The sequence below is a fragment of the Solanum dulcamara genome, chromosome 7 (assembly GCF_947179165.1).
Source record: "Solanum dulcamara chromosome 7, daSolDulc1.2, whole genome shotgun sequence".
NCBI classification, from domain to species: Eukaryota; Viridiplantae; Streptophyta; class Magnoliopsida; order Solanales; family Solanaceae; genus Solanum; species Solanum dulcamara.
The window spans coordinates 37,725,127-37,732,542 of record NC_077243.1 but is presented as its reverse complement, the minus strand read 5'-3'; the positions used below and the strand labels follow the sequence as shown (position 1 = coordinate 37,732,542).

General features: G+C 40.0%; 1 pseudogene; it reads left to right on the top strand.

Moving 5' to 3' along the window:
- Positions 1 to 5,910: 5,910 nt before the first annotated feature.
- On the top strand, positions 5,911 to 6,759 carry LOC129896468 (UDP-glycosyltransferase 76B1-like; annotated as a pseudogene).
- Positions 6,760 to 7,416: the final 657 nt, after the last annotated feature.

Here is a 7,416-nt window from a genome sequence, read left to right as displayed (position 1 = left end):
ACTTTAACTTCATGCTAATCTTTACCTTCAATGCTTAATCATGCTAGGAATTTGTAAAATCAAAGGCCAATAGGGCAGTTTTCAAGTCCCGTAGAAATATTTTGCTTGCATTGCTAAATTAATGTAGCATGGACTCTCCCCTTACGTCCACAATGTCTCCCTGATGTCTTGGGCGTAAGGTTAACAAAGATTTTTACCCAAATTGGACTAGATTGTGGGGGTGGAAGTTGAAAGGTTTTCGATGGCCCCAAACTTGATTACACTAGTTATTTGGAGTTTTTGAATCGAATTACTTTGTAGATAATGTTGCTAGGATACTTAGGAGTACTGATCTGCCAAATTTTGGAAGAAATTTATGATTTGGGGTGAAGAGGCGCCATCGATCGTGCCTGGTGTTCATCCAGGATGAAGCCTTCTCTAGCTGCCTTCATCCCGCTCTGGTGGGATCCTACCGCTCTGGCGGGATTTTGCCAGACAGTAGCCTCATTTTAGAGACCCTCTCCCCTTTAACCCCAGATCTCACACTTACCCTCTTTAGTTCTAACCAAATTTTTTTATGAAACTTGCAGGCACTTCACTATGGCTCACCACGACGATGCTAACCTTTCATTTGCCCGATTTCCCCATGCCGCCTCTCAGGAAAGGAACCATGACTTTAGAAATAATAAATTCCTTCCCGAGAGGGGTTTCCACATGATAGGAATGGAAAACAAGATATCTTACTTCTATGCTCGACTGGAGGAGTTCAGGTGGGGTCCCTTGACCGAAACCCCTACTTCCGCACGTACTAGTTAGGTGAGCGAGTTCTATGCCATCCTTCCTACAGTCCACTGGGATGATCCTGACCCCTTTATTCGCATTAGAGGAGTGGACATCCCCTTGAGTCCTGCTTATATTAATGTTGTTCTCGAAGTACCGGAGGCCTCAAATGTAGAGTGTGAGGATAGGTTGAGGGAGATGAACCTAGAGTGGTTACAGGACACTCTGGTGGTCCCAGAACGCCAGAGCAGGGTCTACTGGCCCAGCACCGAGGGCATCACTAGCACTGATTGGTCCGACAATGCAAAAAGATGGCAACACTTGGTGGCCAGGAAAATCTGTCCTTTTAGCAACCGTACCGACGTGACATTTTTTAGGGCTTTAGTGGTAACTTATGCTATTCATAGAATAGGCCTAAATGTGGGGGACCAGATTGTGTCGGAGTGGAAGATGTTCTACCACGACAACAAGAAGGCATTCTTCCTATTGGGCCTGATCACTGCTATGTGCAAGACAGTCGAGGTGCCTTTGCTGGACTTTGATGAGGTACTCCACATGGACCCTTCTTTCCTTCCATTTCTTATCAGGAGAGCCTCCTCTCGAGTACCAAAGATGCGAAGGGATGATGGGAATGAGAGCAGTCAGGAAATAGGGTAGCAGCAGTAGAGGTTGAGAATGAGGACGAAGATAATGCCCCTCCCACTCAATCACAGCCACCAGCTGACCTTCGCTTGGAGGAGGACTTAGACACGGTTCAGAGGTGACTAGGAGAACACTTTACCCGGACCCCTATTCCAGTGCCACCAACTACTGCCATAGAGATGGAAATGCTTCTTCATTAGCTACAGTGGGAGCAGGGGAAGAGCATAGAGAGGAACCGCCTCATGATGAGGATGTGGAAGACTATCAAATCCATCTTCTCCTGTGTCACTCCCCAGAGGGAATTTCCCAGGTTGGATCCCAAAGATTTTTTTGAGTTCCCCTTCCTGAACGAGGACTGGGAAGGAGAGTACCCCTCAGAGGACCTAAATTCAGATGTCGACACTCCCCCTCGCCCTCGTTAGGCTTTTGGTATTTTCTTGGGTTGCCCCGTTTGGGCAAGAGACAAATAATTTATTGTTTTTCTTTACTACTGTTCTAACTTTTGTAAGCACTAGATGCTTTTAACTTTTCTTGCATCACCGTACATGCTAATACCATCATTTTTAAGGGTATTCAGTCTTTGTCGGTCACTATATTGACTTTAGAGGTAGCCAAAAATGCCTTGGAGTTCATTGCAAAAGTAGGGGGAAATAGGGGACCCTTTTTTGAGGTCTCTGACTCACGAGATCCCGCCTTTACAGGATAATTCCTTCTTTGGCGAGACCGCTCTACCGGGATGTTCCCACTGGTGCGGAATTTTGCCGAGACAGTAGCTTCAAAGAATTCCCTTGGGCATTCTTCATGTCTTCTATTCCCCTTTTAGACCTCCCAAGTTAAACTCAACCCCTCTGACTTCTTTTTCCATGAGAATTTTGACGTAGACTGTCCCAGAGTCGAACCCAGCATTATACATAAGGGATTATCGCCCCCCCCCTTAGAATCAAGGACAGCAAGATAGACAAGGCATCATCTAAAACAACTTGAGTCATCAATTTCTTATCAACCCAATGGTTCAATCCCTCACCTTAGATAGACACAATTCTGCAACACTTTGCTTTGGTTTGAGCACGTATGATCTTTCATGATCATCATTAGTCCAATGTTCCACTAAATCTCTTTCTCACCTGATTTTGAACCAAGTTTTGACTGCTCCGAAATAGGAGTTTCTCCACAATCCCCACTTGTTAAGGTCCCTTACCAATTAATACCAATGGTAAGTCCATACACCATTTACAGGTCGCATTTCCTCACACGAGTATATCATTCAACACATTAGGACTCATCCCTTAATAGTCTTGGATTTCACACAGTTCAAGCATGTAACACAGTTATGACTCCTTCCTGACCTCTAGTTCATAGAACCTATTAGGAAAACATACATCACACAAATTCAACATACCAGCAAAGGTATTTCACACGTTAAATTAGGAGTCACTATGCATATAATCAAATGTTCAGTTATATAACTCAAGAAAGTAAAGTAATTAGTTTGCTCCATAGATGAAATTAGTTGATCATCTATGTATCATCGCCGCCTCTAAGGCAAGATACCAATTGGAGCCTTCTTGGTTCCAATTTCCTTGTTTGTGTTCCTTCAGCCGTGACAACAATGTCCAGTTTACCTCGTTGAGATACCAATTGGAATCCATAGATACCAATTGAACTCAACCCATACCATAAGCGATAGATCGCACGAATAAGAGAGAAGAAATGAAACTACTTCCTAAAATATTTCATAGCTTCCTAAAAATTGAATATGGACGTCAACACACTAATCCGCAGGAGTCTACTCCATACTTACTCTTGTACTGGCAGACAGGTAACATGGGCTCTGATAGCAAATTATCACGACCCAATCCACCGGGCCTTGCAAGCACCCACTACACACCCGAAGTAGGAGAACCCTTATATAAAAATAGTTGTGGAATTTAAGACAAGTTTGAATAATTAACTATAAACTTTTGAACAAAACTCTACTAAAATCAATTCATTCAATTATACAAAAGCCCCAAAGATGCTAGTCTAAACAGATACAAGAGCTACTAAGAGTAGAAATACAATACAAGGTCAATGACTCAGCTTCCCCAAGATGAAGGAAAGATAAAAGTTGTTGAAGGATCACCTTCGTCTTCATCTACGAAACATAGCTGACCCTACAATCAGACTATGCTAAGTGGCATAGCAAGAATAGTATCAGTACAAACAACACGTATTGGTAGGCATCATCTTTCAATCTGATACCCACCGCATAATATATGAACAGAAAGATAAGAGACATCATCACACTTAGCTTCCTCAATTTAGTCACCACAGCCCAATAAATGCACTCCTTATTCTCACCCTCAGGGTATTCACCACCCTAGAAAATACAATTCCACTACCACCCTAGTCACAACTTAAAAACCTATGGATTCGGGGTCTGCCTTACCTTTATTCCATCACCCCAATAGTCCCCACCTAACCACTTTAACCATTCAATGATTTCGCCCAACTCTCACTAGTTGGTCTAATTACCTCACAACATAAAGAATATTCGTCTCACAACCACACTCTTCAACTCACCTGAGTTTTAAATGTCCACTATCCCTACCTCAATTATTCATGGAAATTGTAATGGTAAGACTCTCTGGCAACTAGAAACCTCAACTCTTAGGTATAAATATAGAATATGATTATACCATATAAGTCACATCCAGGCCTAACAGGGCCCATTCTCTTACCACTTATAGGTGTATTTATGATCACAATCCTCTGATTTTAGCGCACCTCAACTCAAGAATTCATTTATAGTTCTAAGTCCATGACTCACCTACCACTGATCTCACTAACACATGAAAATATATATATCATCAGGTCCTTTCATGGGACCATCCACATACACATACTTGGCCCTTTTAGGGGACCCAAACAAGTCATATTTGTATCGGAACGTGACACCCGATCCAAAATACATTTTGAAATGTGACACTCAATCTAGATATAACATGTCGGAATATGATACCCGATCCAATTTACTGTCAAAACGTGACACCTGATCCCAAAATATCACAATCACAAGAACATTCAATGTTTACAATATTTATACCACCAAGAATAGGTTCATCATAAAAATAGGCTAGCCAATTCTCATTTATATAAAATCTAACCTGTCACCCTTATCTATACACGTTTAGGCATATAATAGGTAACTCAATTACATCTTTAAGATAATTTTGAGAACAATCAACGTCCCCACTACCAACCCTTAGAGGTTTAACCTCAAAGTCTACTGGTTTTAGTTTTTTGTACGAGATTCTATGACCGATGTAAATTAATCAGCTGCACACAAACATCACAACAATAACTTTTCAATTCCCCACAACACTTTTCTACCAAGGTCACATTCTATTTTTATCCTATCATAACCGGATCTCTACCCGTAACCCATAACCCACAGCTTAGTGTAAGATTTCTCATTAATTTTCCTTCTATATTACATAGTAGGTAGAGATTTACTACTCAGAAAGGAGAAGCCTAGCCTACCTCGGCGCCAAGCAATCCGTGGAGAGATAGTGTTGTTGAAACCATTGATCCTCAACGTCCTACGGTAAGACCGGATTGAATTTCACTGGTTGAAACCTTATGAATGTAGAGATTCCCTTCTCTCTTCTCCCCAGGTCAAGAGCAGCCTTTTTGGAGGGTTTTACAGAAATCCTCGCCTTTAACCTCCACTTCATAGAAGTGGAGAAGTGGACCATCCTGCTTTGGCAGGGTGGTGGGAACCAGTCACATCAAATTTTTATAATTTCCTTTTAATAAAAAATAATGATGGTTTGGATCGTTATAGGATTAATATTTTATCCATGTGGAATGCCATGTGACAAGATTTTTTTTAAAAATAGAGAGAGTGTATTACACACACCACCGAGGTGTGTTTCTCAAATTAATAAGTGATACTTTAGGTATGAAACTCAAAAAAAGTAATAGTTTAGGTGTGTTTTTTATACTTATCTCAAAATAGAAGGGTCCCAAAGAAAAGAAAATCATACGTAAATAATTCAAAAATCTACGTTGAATTTGACATAGAGAGTTTTTTTTGGCAACAATCCATATAATTAAACAAGACATAACACTTGAACATACACTCAAATTTGGTCTCAGCTAACAAGAAATCACTCCAATTTTGAGAGTGCACGTTTAGACACTTCAATGTGGTCTCAAAAAGGAATTAAATATTCCAACTCGTCTCCGTTGCATTTCGTGGACATCCGATACTAACGTAACACATAAATTTTGGATGTGTCTACATGATCATTTTGTAAATTGAAGTGTTCAACTGATACTGTAGAGACAATTGATGTGTCTATAGTCAAAATTGGAGTGCTTACTTGTCAGCTAAGAACAAATTTGAGTGTATGTTCATGTATTTATGCCAATAAACAACTTTTGAAATATTCCATTGTATGATTGAATAGTGACGTTACACTAGTTTAAAGCTACATTGAATCTGTTACTAAATTTCATCTCGAGCAGAGGATGCAGTTGAGGAACTTCCACCCCTCAGAATTAAAGACCTTCCCGTATTCAAGAAAATCTAACATGGATGCACTTTATGAAGTTATTGAAGGAATGATACGAGAATCTAAAGTTTCAGCAGGTCTGATTTTGAATTCATTTGAACAACTTGAACAACTCTCCATGCCTAAACTCCGCGAGGATTTTCCTGTGCCAATTTTCCCAATAGGCCCCTTTCATTCTCACTTTCCAGCTTCTTCCAGCAGCTTGATGTCACAAACCAAACTTCAATCTCTTGGCTACACACAAAACCACCTAAATCTGTAATTTATGTCAGCTTTGGAAGCGTCGCAGCAATAGAAGTTAATGACTTTCTTGAGATTGCTTGGGGCTTGGCAAATAGCAATCACCCTTTCTTGTGTGTGGTTAGGCCCGGGTTGATTCATGGCTCGAATTGTTACCTAGTGAGTTCTTGAAAGCAGTGGATGGAAGAGGACACATTGTCAAATGGGCTCCTCAGCAACAAGTGTTGGCACATCCTGCTGTTGGGGCATTTTGGACGCATAATGGATGGAATTCAACATTGGAGAGTATCTGTGAAGGGGTACCAATGATTTGTATGCCTTGTTTTGGTGATCAAATGGTGAACGCAAGGTACGTTAGCCATGTTTGGAAAGTAGGGATGCAATTAGAGAATGACTTGAAGAGGACCAACATTGAGGATGCAATTAGAACTTTGATGTCGGAAGAAGAAGGGAAACAAATTAAAGAAAGAATGTTACAGCTGAAGGAGAAGACAAAATGTTACAGCTGAAGGAGAAGACAAATTCATGTCTAAAGCCAGGAGGCTCTTATTATGAGTCTCTGAATAGGCTTACAAGTTACATCTCATTTTGATCATGTTTATCTTCTGTTCATGGATGCTCATTTCATCTTTTTGTCTGGATCTACTATTAATTTGACAATAAAAATTTAGACTTTCTTATCAATTACTGCTCTCACAGTTTGATTCAGCTCCTGAATATTTGGATCGATTCCTTGGTTATACATTCTACACCCTAAGATCTTACTTGCAACGGCGCCCTTTGTTGGGTTCCATTTCTAGATGTTGTGCTTGGAAGGTTAAACAAAAAATGAAATAAATTGAATTGCTAAGAAGTTGCAACTTTTTAAGTTTTCAGAATTCAGACTAAACTCAAAATCAATTTATATTACTATTCCAAAGTGCAGTGGAAAGGACCAAATGCAAATGAATAATGTAATCATTTTCTACTTAAGTGATCAGCTTGATCTGAAACTGAAAAGGGAAATATAAAAAGGTAATTTGGTAATAGTAGAGTAGGAAGGTGTGAATATAGAAACAAGATTGTGGCGATGAAAGTAGAGACAGATCCAAGATGAAAGTAGAGACAGATCCAAAATTCAAATTTAATGGCTTTAACTTTTGAGATTTTTGAGTAGCATTGCATTTATTGTAATGTTAAAACTATGGGTTCAAATCTTATGGAGTAATTTTTTACA